Source organism: Rhinopithecus bieti, unplaced genomic scaffold, assembly GCF_001698545.2.
Source record: "Rhinopithecus bieti isolate Rb0 unplaced genomic scaffold, ASM169854v2 scaffold_18624, whole genome shotgun sequence".
NCBI classification, from domain to species: domain Eukaryota; kingdom Metazoa; phylum Chordata; class Mammalia; order Primates; family Cercopithecidae; genus Rhinopithecus; species Rhinopithecus bieti.
The window spans coordinates 1,320,079-1,334,499 of record NW_016809607.1 but is presented as its reverse complement, the minus strand read 5'-3'; the positions used below and the strand labels follow the sequence as shown (position 1 = coordinate 1,334,499).

At 37.8% G+C, this 14,421-nt stretch overlaps 1 protein-coding gene across 1 annotated transcript in view; it reads left to right on the top strand.

Annotated features, from left to right (window-relative positions):
* The first annotated feature begins 5,191 nt into the window (after window positions 1–5,191).
* The window catches only part of FBXL4 (F-box and leucine rich repeat protein 4), a 75,595-nt gene continuing 66,365 nt past the window's right edge, over window positions 5,192–14,421 (top strand). The window contains exon 1 of the mRNA XM_017889833.1: window positions 5,192–5,388. The gene's annotated coding sequence lies outside the window, so the exon portion shown is untranslated. The remainder of the gene's footprint in view (window positions 5,389–14,421) is intronic.

Genomic DNA, 14,421 nt, shown 5'->3' with positions numbered 1-14,421 from the left:
AGCCAGACTCAGAAGAGTGTGTAATGTATGATCCCATCTACCTAAAGGTCAAAACTTAGGAAAATTAATCTCTGGTGTTAGAATTCAGGACAATGGTTACCTTTGGGCAGGAGTAAGAGGAAGAGATTTAAGAGAGAATCTGGGAGGTTTCTGAGTACTGGTGATTTTTTTTTTTATCTGAATGGTGAATACAAGGGTGTGTACACTCATCTTTTGTGTTATTTTCTGAATAAACTTTATACTTAAATAAAAACTTTAGAAGTTATCTAGGATTAAGAAACCACTGCTGGACTGAATTTGAGCACTGAGTTGATGCTTATCAACTCAATGAAGTCTCAGCAGCAACGCTAAACAGATCAGTCTTATTTACTTATTATATTTATTTTTTAATCCAGTTTTAATTTTATAATAGATTTAGATTTACAGAAAAGTTCCAGTGAATAGACTGACATTTACAAAAGAGTTGTAGTGATAATACAGGGTTCCCATATATCACTCATCTAGTTTTCCTTTATTGTTAAAAGCTCACATTACAATAGTATGTTTATTATAACTAAGAAACCAGTATTGGTGTATTATTATTAAATAAATTCTACTCTTCATTCTCATTTCACTAGTTTTTCTACTAACCTTCATTTTCTGTTCCAGGATCTCATTCAAATTATCATATTAGATTTTTTGAAAAGATAAGCAAAATCAACAAACCTTTAGCCAGACTAAGAAAAAATGAGAAATGACCCAAATAAATAAAGTCAGAGATAAAAAAGGAGACATTACAACTGATACCAGAGGAATATAAAGATCAGAAGAAACTATTAGGAACAATGCTATGCCAACAAATTTGGTAACCCAGATAAAAGGGAAACATTTCTGGACACATACAACCTACCAGTACCAAATCATGAAGCTATAGAAAATGTAAACAGATCAGTAACAAGTGGTGGATTGAACTTTTTTTTTTTAATTATACTTTAAGTTCTAGGGTACATGTGCATAACGTGCAGGTTTGTTACATATGTATACTTGTGCCATGTTGGTGTGCTGCACCCATCAACTCATCAGCACCCATCAATTCATCATTTATATCAGGTATAACTCCCAATGCAATCCCTCCCCTCTCCCCCCTGACCATAATAGGCCCCGGAGTGTGATGTTCCCCTTCCCGAGTCCAAGTGATCTCATTGTTCAGTTCCCACCTATGAGTGTGTACATGCGGTGTTTGGTTTTCTGATCTTGCGATAGTTTGCTGAGAATGATGGTTTCCAGCTGCATCCATGTCCCTACAAAGGACACAAACTCATCCTTTTTTATGGCTGCGTAGTATTCCATGGTGTATATGTGCCACATTTTCTTAATCCAGTCTGTCACAGATGGACATTTGGGTTGATTCCAAGTCTTTGCTATTGTGAATAGTGAGTGGCAGATTGAATTAGTATAAAAGGTTTCCTATTAAAGAAAAGCCCAGGACATGTTGACTTTACTTCTATCAAACATTTAAATAACAAATTCTAATTCTTCTCAAACTCTTCCAAAAAATTGAAGAGGAGGAAATACTGCCAAGGTCCTTCTATGGGGCAGGCATTGCCCTGATAGCAAAATCAGGCAAGGACATAACAAAAAAAGAAAGCTTATAAGCCAGTACCCCTGATGAATATAAATGCAAAAATCTTCAACAAAAGAGATCACTAACCATGGTCAAGTAGGATTCATAGCAGACATGCAAGAATGATTCAACATAAAGCAAATTAATAAATGTGATACAACACTTTAACAGAATGAAGGACAAAACCACATTGATCATTTCAATACAGAAAAACATTTGACAAAATCCATTATTTTTCTCTGATAAAAGCTCAGTGAATTAGGTATAAAAGGAATGTACTTCAATACAGTAAAGGCCATATATGACAAGCCCACAACAGCTAATATACTGAATAGACAAAAGTTGAATGCTTTTCTTCTAAGAACTGGAACAAGACAAGGATGTCCACTTTCTCACTTCTATTCAACATAGTACTGGCAGTCCTAGCCAGAGCAGTTAGGTAAGAAAAAAAAAATAAGGCATCAAAATTGTATAGAAGTTAAATGGTCCTTGTTTGCAGATGACATGACCTTATATCTAGAAAACCCTAAATACTCCACTAAAAAAGCTGTTATAACTAATAAATTTAGTAAGTTTGCAGGATATAAAATCAACATACAAAAATCAGTAGCATTTCTATACACAAAAAGCACACTATTTGAAAAAAAATCAAGAAAACAATCCCACTTACAATGGCTACAAAAACAACCCATAAAATAAAGTACTTAGGAATAAATTTAACCAAGGAGGTGAAAGATCTGTATACTCCAACTATAAGACCCTGATGAAAGAAATTAGAGAAGATGCAAAAAATGGAAAGATATTCTGTGTTTATGGATTGGAGGAATAGTTAAAATGCCCATATGCAATCTACATATTCAATGCAATCTCTAACATATCAATGACATTCTTCTCAGAAATAGAACAAAAAATCCTAAAATTTGTATGGAACCACAGAAAATCCTGGATAGAGAAAACAATGTTGAGCAAACAGAACAAAGCTGAAGTCATCACAATACCTCACTTCAAAATATTTTACAAAGCTATTGCAATCGAAACAGCATGGTAGTGGCATAAAAATGGAAAAATTAACCAATGGAACAGAATATAGAGGCCAGAAATAAAGCCACACATCTATGGTCAATTGCTTTTTAACAAAAGGTGCCAAGAACACACAATGGAGAAAGGACAGTCTGTTCAATAGTGTTGGGAAAAACTAATGCCCACATGCAGTAAAATAAAATTAGAAACTTATCTCTCACCATATAGAAAAGTCAACTCAAAATGGATTAAAGGCTTAAATTTAAGACTCAAAACTATGAAACTTCTAGAAGAAAACATAGGGAAAAGGCTCCATGACATAAGTCTGGGCAAGATCTTATCTTTTTGGTTAAGATCTCAAACGCATAGGCAACAAAAGTGAAGACAGACAAATGGGATAACATCAAGCTAAAAAGCTTCTGCATAGCAAAGGAAAAAATCAAGTGAAGAGACAACCCACAGAATGGGAGAAAATATTTGCAAACTATTTAATTAGCAAGGGATTAATAACCAGAATATTTTATATAAGAAGCTCAAACAACTCAATAGGAAAGCAAAACAAAACAAAACAATCCAATTTAAAAAATGGGCAAAAGATCTGAACAGGCATTTCTCAAAAGAAGACATGCAAATGGCCAACAGGTATATGAAAAAGTGCTCCGTATCACTAATCATCAGATAAATGCAAATCAAAACAATGAGCTATATTGCCCCAGTGAGAATGGCTTTTATCAAACAAAACAAAACAAAACAAAAAAACAGGGAACAAGAGATGCTGGTGAGAATGTGGAGAAAGGGCAACCAGTGTGCGCTGTTGGTGGGAATGCATATTACTAGAGCCACTGTGAAAAACTGTATGAAGATTCTTCAGAAAACTAAAAATAGAACTACTATATGATCCAGCAATTCCACTACTGGGTATAGATCCAAAAGAAAGGACATACATATATCGAAGAGATATCTGCACTTCTGTTTATTGCAGCACTATTTACAATAGCCAAGATTTAGGACCTAAGTGTCCATGCAGCAGATGAATGGATAAAGAAAATGGGGTACATATACACAATGGAATATTATTCAGCCATAAAACCCTCCACAAAATTCTTTTATTTGCAGCAACATGGATAGAACTGGAGGTCATTATGATGAGTGAAATAAGCCAAGCACGGAAAAACAAAGAATGCATGTTCTCACTCATATGTGGGAGTTCGGAAAGTGGATCTCAGAGAGTGAGAAGTATTGGAGGCGGGGCGGGCCGTGACGGAACAAAGGGAGATAAACATACACTTAGAAGAAACATACACTTAGAAGAAATAAGACCTGGTGTTCCATAGATCAGTAGGATGACTATAGTTAACATTAATCAATAGTACATGTCAAAATAGCTAGAAGAGAATAATTTGAATGTTCCTAGCACAAAGAAAAGATAAATATTTAAGGGGATGAGTAACCCAGTTATGCTGATTTGATTACAGAAATGAATCAAATTATCACGTGTACCATGAAAATACGTACAGCTATTGTGCATCAAAAAGTTGAAGAAAATAAAAATTTTAATTTTTTCGTATACCATATATACTGCATATCGTGTATTGATTCTGTTCATATATAAGTAAATATCCTTACTGTTTTGCCTCATTAGGAGCATTCAGACAGCAAATAATGTGTAGTTCAACATTTTACTAAATATTTTCCATCTTAGTGGATATTTTGTAACAAGACAAACATGATGCAAACTAAAAAAAAGTGCCAAAGCCGGGCGTGGTGGCTCACGCCTGTAATCCCAGCACTTTAGGAGGCTGAGGTGGGCGGATCACAAGGTCAGGAGATCAAGACCATCCTAGCCAGTATGGTGAAACCCCGTCTCTACTAAAAATACAAAATATTAGCTGGGCGTGGTGGCGTGCCCTTGTAGTCCCAGCTACTCGGGAGGCTGAGGCAGGAGAATCTTGAACCTGGGAGGTGAAGGTTGCAGTGAGCCAAGATCGCGCCACTGCACTCCAGCCTGGCAACAGAGCGAGACTCCGTTAAAAAAAAAAAAAAAGGGCCATACTGAAGCTACCAAAAATAAATCAAAATGAGTAAGAGAGACTGCCAGACCATCTTCTTCATCAGAGGTAATGGTCAGAGGCTTCTGAACGTTGGTATGGAAATGAGCCTGCAGGCAGGATTTGTATACAGGGCAGAGGAGGTTTGTAAACTAGGTGAATTATACCTTTAGAGTGCATATAATGTATATTATACTTTTCCTCTGCGTATGCGTACCAGCCGTATTACCTACGTATCACCTGATCCACCAAATCTGGACTGAAGAAGTCCTAGCAGGACTACACTACACAAGGCGAGCCAGTACTTGGAGGAGATTATTCCGAAGAGGATTTGTAGCCACTGCCCACTCTATATTATCTAGGCCCTTTACACTTAAGCCCCAGTGGAGCGGGAAAGCCAGCAGGAAGCTCCTCCCCCTGGCCTGGGAGCGGGCTGTCCATAGGACCCAAAGCACCTCTCACCGGAGAAACGCCCGGCTTTACTTCTGGCCCGACCCGCCTCCCTCCAGGCCCCGCCCCGCCTCCTCGGCCCCGCCCCACCTCCCCGCCCCGGCCCTCCTCGCGGCCTGAGCGTCTTCCTTCCGGGTCGCGCTGGCCGGGGTTGCAGTGGTTGTGCAGCGGCCAGAGAGCCGGGGAGCCGCCCCCGCACCCAGGCCTTCTCGCACTGCCTGGTCGCTGGTGGAGCCCGCTGCGCGCGCCTCTCCCGGACCCTGCAGGGTACGGCCCTTCCTTTATTTCTCCCTCCCGAGGGTCTCCGTCTTCTTCCTTCGGCACTGGGGCGGGGCCGGGGCCGAGCCAACGCGCAGCTCCGCGCTTTGGGGAGTCTGAACGCCTGGCAGGGGCCCCCGCTGCCGGCCCCTCCCCGCCCGCTCCCCTGCGCCCCCGCTTCACGCTTGCGGGGCTTGCTGGGGCCCCTGAGAACTGCTGACGTGCTTCGGGCTGTTTCTACGCTACAGTCTGCCTGCAGGCTGTGAGGCGTCGTCCGGAAGTGTGCGCGGCTCAGGGTTGTTTACACCAGGGGGGACTGCGGGTCGCCCACACCCGCGCTCTGTGCTGCCCCGTCAGCCACGCGTCGGCCACACACAAGCCTGTGCTTGTGACTCCTGTGCCTGCTCCCTTGATTTCCCTCTGACATCCGATGGTTTTTGCCTAACCAGGCCTATGTTTTCTTTCTTCAGGACTGCTACAAGGTGCCCGGCTACAACCTTGTTTCGATGTTTAGGTTTAGGGGTGCCCCTAGAGTGTGATGATGACCATCTACTTGGCCTCCTTGTCAACATATTTATAACGGGTGGTTTTGGATTTCCTTGATTTCCCAGTGATCATTGCCACAAAGCTTCGAGATGCATTCACAGATTGAAATACAGTATACAAATAACTATTATAGAAGGTGAAGATGGTATAAGCTTGTAGTCAGGTAATTGCGTCGGCCTGATGCCCGGCTGGCTTTATGCACCAGGTGCAGGGATCTCTGTGGACAGGGTCTGTTCGCAGACACAAGCTGCCTTTTCTGCTGCTTGCGTGCACTCCTCGGTTTCTTAAGTTCAGGTATAGGTATATATTTTTTTCTTTCAGGCTCACTTCCTGCCTCCATTATCCTATATCGCATATTGTATCTGTTGGTTGAGTAGAGAGAGATTCATGCAGAGTCATGAACGCTCCAATAGTCCTTTATCAGATTAAGGACTTGGGGGAAATGTGCATTATGCTCTAGTAGGCACTCTAAAAGTTCCTTGAATTGGATTCTTCTTTCCATACTTGTGTTCTGAGTACTAACTTTGTTTTTAACTTCTGTCCCAAAAGTTGGCTTTTCTGAACTCTGCGTTTTCGAACTCTTCCCTTCTGTTACTGACTTGAAAATCAGATAAATCAGCTCATTGTAAGATAGATAATTTCTTTACTCACGCAATGATGAAGTAATGCAGTTATAGTACTCTGCACAATGGTACATATGGTGCTTGCACATATGGTCAGTTAACAAAAACTACCCCTTCTTTCTTTACTGTGTTAGTCTCATCCTCTTCATTTTGCTGTGGTTGACATTCTCGATCTTAACTTCGCGGATCTAACTTCAACGTCCTTTAAAAAAGGCCTTTATCTACATGAATTATATATAAATATCCACCTCCGTTTTCTTCTAGTATTGTTAATGATCTTATTCATATTTAGTGTGAGATAAGAAGGCTCTAACTTTATAATTTTGTTACTGACTGCATCATCATTTGTTGAATTCTATTTTTCCCTGCTGATCAGTCCTATAAATACCATAGGCCCTAAATTCTCTTGTATTCTTGGGACTTTCTGAACGGTCGTGCAGTGTTCTTTGGCTCCCTGTGGTGATCCTGGCTTCTGTGACGCTCTTATTGCTCTAGGTTTATAATGTGTTTTAATGTTTAGGGATTGGAACGATGCCTGGCATATTGTAGACATCACTAAATATTTTTTAAATGAACACATTTAGTGGGGGCAAGTTGATTCCCTTTCTTTACCTCTTGCCTCTTTAAAATTTTCCTGCCAGTTATTGAGATTCGTTTATTTTAGCTTGCTTTTTCCATGGTCAGTTGAATCATTAACTGTTAGTAAATAAATCCCTTCTGTTGTTCACTCAGAACTTGGGGTTAGAGTTGCTCCTTACAGTTACATGGAGAAGTAGCCTGATTAAAAATCTGCATGCCTTTTGACTTTGCACTGTATCATAGTAACTGTAGTGTGCCTCTCCCCATCACCTATGATTTAGGATGTTCTGTACCTGGTTTCTAAGAGAAAAAAATGGTTATCTGAGAGATAAATGGCTGAAGTGTTCCCTGGGACATCCTCATATCCATTTGTATTTTACCATCCCAACTGGATATCTCAAATATAATAAATTTTAAGATGTTGTTACTGTGGACACTTAAAACCTCATTAGCTCATGAAATAAATGCATACATTCTTTAAAAAAGATCAAGCAATACAGAAATCCTCAAAGGAGGAAGTGAAAGTGCTGTGTGCCCACCTACCCAGTAACGTTGTTCCATAATCACTGCTTGCAGATTTAAAAAATAATAGATTTAAGTCTACTTTTGTTTCATAAATGGCAGTGTACCATGTATAATTTTCTATAGCTTCCACTTAATGGATGAACATCCTTCTGTGTCAGTGCATATAATAGTATCTTGTCTTTTTTGTAAGTCTTTCTGATACTTCATTGTAGGAATAACCCAAAAGTTATTTAGCCAATCCCCTGTTGGCATTATTCCAAATTTATTACAAACAGAACTGCAAGGATCATTTTTGTATTTATTCTGTATATTGTCATATTTGCATGTTAGTTTATTTCCTAAGATATGGAATTGCTAGGTCAGAGGCTACACATAAGTGTTAAATTATGAGAGATTCTGCCAAAGTACTCCTCAAAAGTTGTTGGTAAGAGTAAATTTAGACAATTTGTTAAAATGCTACTTTTGCCACATCACATTGCGAATAATTGTCAAGGATCTGAGATCATACCCTACTTGCAAGCTAACAGTTTCATGGAAACTGGCAGAAAATATGAGACTCCTGACTGAGAGACAAAGCACAACAGTAACGGTAGCCAGAGGATCATCTTATGCTGATTTGCTGGAGCCCTGATTTCCACAGGGTGATGTGACAAGAGCCCAGTGACACTAGCAGGTGAAGTAGGTTGTGTTACAAGAGAGGAATCCTTAGTTTAGGGAACCTGAATCTTTCATAGTGGGCTGCAAATAAACGTGTCTGATCTTTGCCAGAGAGGGAGACATTATCTTTATTTTCCTGCATGGTAAACAAACCTGCCCTCTGTACCAGAGGGAGACATCTCTTTATCTGCCAAGGCTATTTGCTGTGTGAACACCATTGAAAAGATGAAAAATAAAGGCCATCAGTGCCTCTGCTTATATGACATGCAGAAACTTGAGAGACTTGCTAAGATGAAATGATTTTTTTTTATATTTAGTAATTTTGTGGATGAAAAATACTGTTTTATTGTTTTAGTGTTGCATTTCTTTGCTTATTGATGGGGTTGACTATCTGTGTGTTTGTTGGTCATTTGTATTCGTTTTTACTTGCATGATCATATCCTTTGCTTAGGTTTCTGTTGAAATGTTCCTCTTTTCTAATTGATTTGTAATAGCTCTTTACATATTGTGGCTATTAATGATTTGGTTCACCATTTGCTAGTATTTTGTCATAGTCTATTTTTTAGTGTTTCTTGGGGCTTTTGCTGTATAAAGGTCTTTATTATTTATGTTGCCAGTTCTGCTGTTGTTTTCCTTTATGGCCTCTGGGTTTCCACCCCAAGATTATTAAAATGCTCTTTGTACACATTCTGTTATCATAGATTTAGATTTTTAAAAATGGTTGCTATGCCATACTATCGCAAATTTATTTTTCCAAATTGCTGGACATTTTCCTAAAACATTTATTTGATAAACTATCCTTTCCCTGTTATTTGACTTGACACATTTGTTGTAAGATACTATATCCTTAATTTGTTGTTTTCTCAAAGCCAACAAATCAGTAAGCAAAGTATGTTAGATATTTACTGTGATTATGATTTTGGTTGAATTCAGCCTTAAAGATAATATGTGTAATTGTTCTTAGTGGATTTTATCTTAAAAAATATAAAGTATCTTTTTTGCCCTGTTTGATGATTTTTGCCTGGGAGTCTACATTGTCTTATATGACTCTTGCCTCTCTGTCAGTTTTGTGTGTACCTGATAGGTCTTTTTTGCCCATATGTTTATTTTCAGTAATTTTACACCATTTTGCTTTCCTTGCCTTTCATAAGCATCAAACATTCATGTAACTGAGCTGGACTTTTATTTCTCCCTGAAATCTTCCCCCTTTCCAATTTGGAAGTTTGTCTTTTTTTTTTTTTTTTTTTTTTTTTTTTTTTGAGACAGAATCTTGCTCTGTCACCCACGCTGGAGTGCAATGGTGTAATTTTGGCTCACTGCAACCTCCATCTCCTGGACTCAAGTGATCCTCCTGCCTCAGCCTCCCAAGTAGCTGGGACTGCAGGTGCACACCACCATACCTGGCTAATTTTTGTGTTATTTGTAGAGATGGGGCTTCACCATGTTGCCCAGGCTGGTCTCAAACTCCTGGGCTCAAGTGATTCACCCACCTTGGCTCCCAAAGTGCTGGGGTTGTAGGTGTGAGCCACTGTGCCTGACCTGGAAGTTTGTCCTTTTTGTTTGTTTGTTTGTTTGTTTTACATTTTATAAAACTTTTTAAAAAGATCATTGTAGATTCGTATACAGTTGTAAGAAATAATACAGAGTGATGTAGATCTTGTGTATATTCACCCAGTTTCCACCTATGGTAACACCTTGCATAACTATAGTACAATTTTGTACTCAGGAAATTGACATTGATACAACCTTATTCAGATTTCACCAGTTTTACATGCACCCATCCCTGTGCCTGTTTAGTCGTAAGTAATTTTATGTAGATTTCCTGTGAACATCACTGCAGTCGAAATATACAAGGGTTCCATCACAAGGTTACCTTGTACAAAATTGCATTTATCTCTTAATAGGACAATTTAACCTAGTCGTATTAACTTTTTTTCCCCCTCTCCTGCAAGTTTGGAAATTCTGAAACCGTCTATAAATGACACTTTTTTTGCCCTCATTCTTCCCATTAATAAGTTGAGACCTTGATCTCTTGCCTTCTTTACATTCTTGGTTTTATTGATTTGATTTCTTTTCTATAGTTGTATTATTCTGTTCCCACATTGCTATAAAGAAATACCTGAGACTGGGTAATTTATAAAGTAAAGAGGTTTAATTGGCTCACAGTTCCACAGGCTTACAGGAAGCATGATGCTGGCTTCTACTAGGCTTTTGCGGAGGCCTCAGGAAACTACAATCATTGTGGCAGGCAAAGCAGGAGCAAGGGTCTTATGTGACAGGAGCAGAAGGAAGAAAGAGTGGGGGATGCTGTACACACTTTGAAACAAAAAGATCTCTTCAGAACTCTTATGAGAACACCACTAGGGGCATAGTGCTAAACCATTAGAAACCACCCCTATGATCCAGATACCTCCTTCCAGGCCCCACCTCCAGCACTGGGGATTACATTTCAGCATGCAGACACAGATGCAAAACATATCAGTAGTTCTGTTTTTTTTTTTTTCTCTAACCAGTTTTTAAAATTTTACCAGTATTGTATCACTTAGGTTTAACTATAAGATCACTGGTTACTTGAATAGTATGTCTTCCCTATTTTTGAAATATTTAATTGTTTTTTTTTTTTTACTGGGATACATTTTTAAGTAATAGTTTCAGGAAGAGTTATGGGAAGTATAATTGCATATCTAGAATCTTTTTAATTTTATTTTGTTATTTCTATGTGAATAAGAGTTATGAGCCATTTTTTTTCCTTTAGAATTTCCTTGAATTTAAATCAGCTTCAGTCTTTATCTTATATAGATGTTAGGTTTCTTGTATATGTGCGCTAGGTCATTTATTTGTCTCTTTTAATTTTCAGTTTATTTCAGTCACCACCTTTTAATTTCTGAGAAAATTTTTAAGTTAGTTTGTACTTATTTTATGGATCCTATAACCTATTAATTTACACTAAATAATGATTTTTTAAAAAAACTGTTGTCTAATTTTGGCATTAACTTTAATTGAATGCCATTTGCTATAATTGCTTGTTTCCCTGTCTTTAAAATGGTTAATTCTATTCAGACATATAAATGCAGATCTATGTTGACCATCTTGTTCCTGGTCTGAAATATTTCATGTCATGAAGATCACTATTCTCTTTTCCAGACAGGTAGTTTCCTAAGGCAAGATGAGTGGTTGGGGCTGTGTGAGCAGGATTTGCCCTGGGCAGAATAAGTGGGCAGAACATGCTAAGTAGTACTTTTCTTTTTTTTTTTTTTTTTTTTTGATAGCATGTGCATAAACACATCAATACTAGGGTATCAGGTTTACAACTTGACTTGTTTTGACTGAAAGCAAAAGCACACAGAACAGTTACATCATCCTAAAAATTCCTTGTATGACCCCTTCGTAGTTATAGTCAATTTCTCTTTCTTCCCTTAACCCTCGGCAATCACTGATCTATCTGCCTTTCCTATGTGCCTTTTCCAAAGTATCACATAAATGAAATCATACAATATGTAGTTTTTGCATCAGACCTCTTGTCACTTAACAAAATGCATTTTAAGATTCATCTATATTATTGCTTGGATTGGTAGTTATTTTTTTTTTTTTCTGAGTAGTAACTCATTGTATGGATATAACACTGTCCATTCATCTGTCAAGGACATCTTAGATGTTTCCAAGTTGGAACAATTATGAATAAACCTACTATAAACGTTTGTATACAGGTTTTTGGTTGAATGTAGGTTTTCAGTACACTTGAGTAAATACCTTGGAGTGGGATTGCTGGATGGTTTGGTAAGGGTGGATGTAACTTTATAATAAACTGCCAAACTGTTTTTCAAAGTGGCTATATGATTTTGCATTCCCACTAGAAATGTTTGCAGAATCTAATTTGGTATCTTAAAATTTGATTCGTTTGTAATTAACTCTTCCCAGATCTTCCCCTAAGAGTAAATACTTCCCAGGTCTAAGATGAAATACTTTCTCAGGGTTTACTCTTTTGAAACTGTGCTTGATCTTGCTCTTCAGTAATATGTTTGCTAGGACATGTACCAGTATCCCGTAAGAGAAAAAAAGATGTTATCAAGTAGATGAAAGGGCAAGCACAGACTGGGAGAAAACATTTGCAAAAACGTCTAACAAAGAATGTGTATCCAGTGCATATAAAGAACTCTTAAAACTCCATAATAAGAAAACAACAACAACAAAAAATGGATTAGAAAATAGACACGGCACTAAAGAAGATACAGATGGCAAATAAGCACATGAAAAGATGTTCCATGTCATTAATCAATTGAGAAGTTCAAATTAAAACCACAGGGTATCACCACCCACCTACTAGAATGGATGAAGATAGACCATATTAACTATTGATGAGGATGTGGAGCAACTAGAACTCTCATATATTGATGTGAGAATGTAAAATGCTACAGCCACTTTGGAAATAATTTGGTACTAGAAACAACCCAAATGGTTCACAGCAACTGAATTGATACGCCTATGTAGCTGACCCTTGAACAACTTGGGTTTGAACTGTGAAGGTATTTGCTTATATGTAGTTTTTTTCCAATAAATAATAGAAAAATTTTGGAGGTTTGCAACAATTTGAAAAAACTTGCAGATTGCATAGCCTGGAAATATATATAAAAAAGGGGTATTTCACGAATACATAAAATATTTGTAGATACTAGTCTATTTTATAATTTATTGCCATGAATAGCACACAAATATATTATAAAAAGTTAAAATTTATCAAAAGGTCATCACACACTTACAGAATGTACATGCTTCCATTTGCAGTTGAGAGAAATGTAAACAAATGTAAATTCAATATTAAATAACTGCATAGTTAGATGTAGTACATACTATACTACTGTAATAATTTCATAATCACCTCCAGTTGCTATTGCAGTGAGCTCAAATATTGCAGCTATCAGCTTCCAGTGCTGTGTGAAGCCAATCATCTACACATGAGCAGTTTGTCTCTCTAGTAAATTGTGTATTACAGTAAGAAGTGATTTCTTTCTGATTCTCATGTATTTTTCACTGTGCTTAGTGTAATACCATAAAATTTGAATAACACCATGGGACTCTTAGAAAGTGCCACTGGTAATGCTGGGAGTGTTTCCAAGAAACAGAGAGAAGTCATGACATTACAAGCAAAAACTGAATTGCTTGTTATGTACCATAGATTACAGTCTGCAGCTATGGTTACCTGTCATTTCAAGACAAATGAATCCAGCAAAAGGACCACTGTAAAAAAAGAAAAGATAATTTATATAGCTGTTGCTACAGTTATATCAGCAGATGCAAAACCTTGCACTTTTTGTGAAATACCACTTTATCTCATATTGAAAATGCAGCTCTTATGTGGGTGAAGAATTGCTATAAAAAAGGCATACTTGTAGACTCTAATATATTTTGAGAGAAAGTGAAGTTAATGTATGACAGCTTAAAGCAAAAGGAAGGTGAAGGATCTAAAGCTAGAGAATTTAGTGCCAGCAAAGGATGGTTTGATAATTGTAGAAAGAAGTTTGACTTTACAAATGTTAAGATAACAGGAAAGGCAGTTGCTACTGTTCAAGAGGCAGCAGATGATTTCCCAGATACCATTAAAATAATTGAGGAGAAAGGCTATCTGCTTAAATGGGGTTCTTTCTCTCTTGTTTTGTTTGTTTTGTTTCATTTCATTTTGTTTCATTTCCATCCTTCCATCCATCCATCCATCCTTCTTTTTTTTTTTAATTATACTTTATGTTCTGGGGTACATGTGCACAACGTGCAGGTATGTTACATATGTATACATGTGCCATGTTGGTGTGCTGTACCCATTAACTCGTCATTTACATTAGGTATATCTCCTAATGCTATCCCTTCCCTCTCCCCGCACCCTACAACAGGCCCTGGTGTGTGATGTTCCCCTTCCTGTGTCCAAGTAATCTCATTGTTCAGTTCCCACCTATGAGGGAGAACATGCGGTGTTTGGTTTTCTGTTCTTGCAATAGTTTGCTGAGAATGATGGTTTCCAGCTACATCCATGTCCCTACAAAGGACATGAACTCATCCTTTCTTATGGCTGCATAGTATTCCATGGTGTATATGTGCCATATTTTCTTAATCCAGTCTGTCA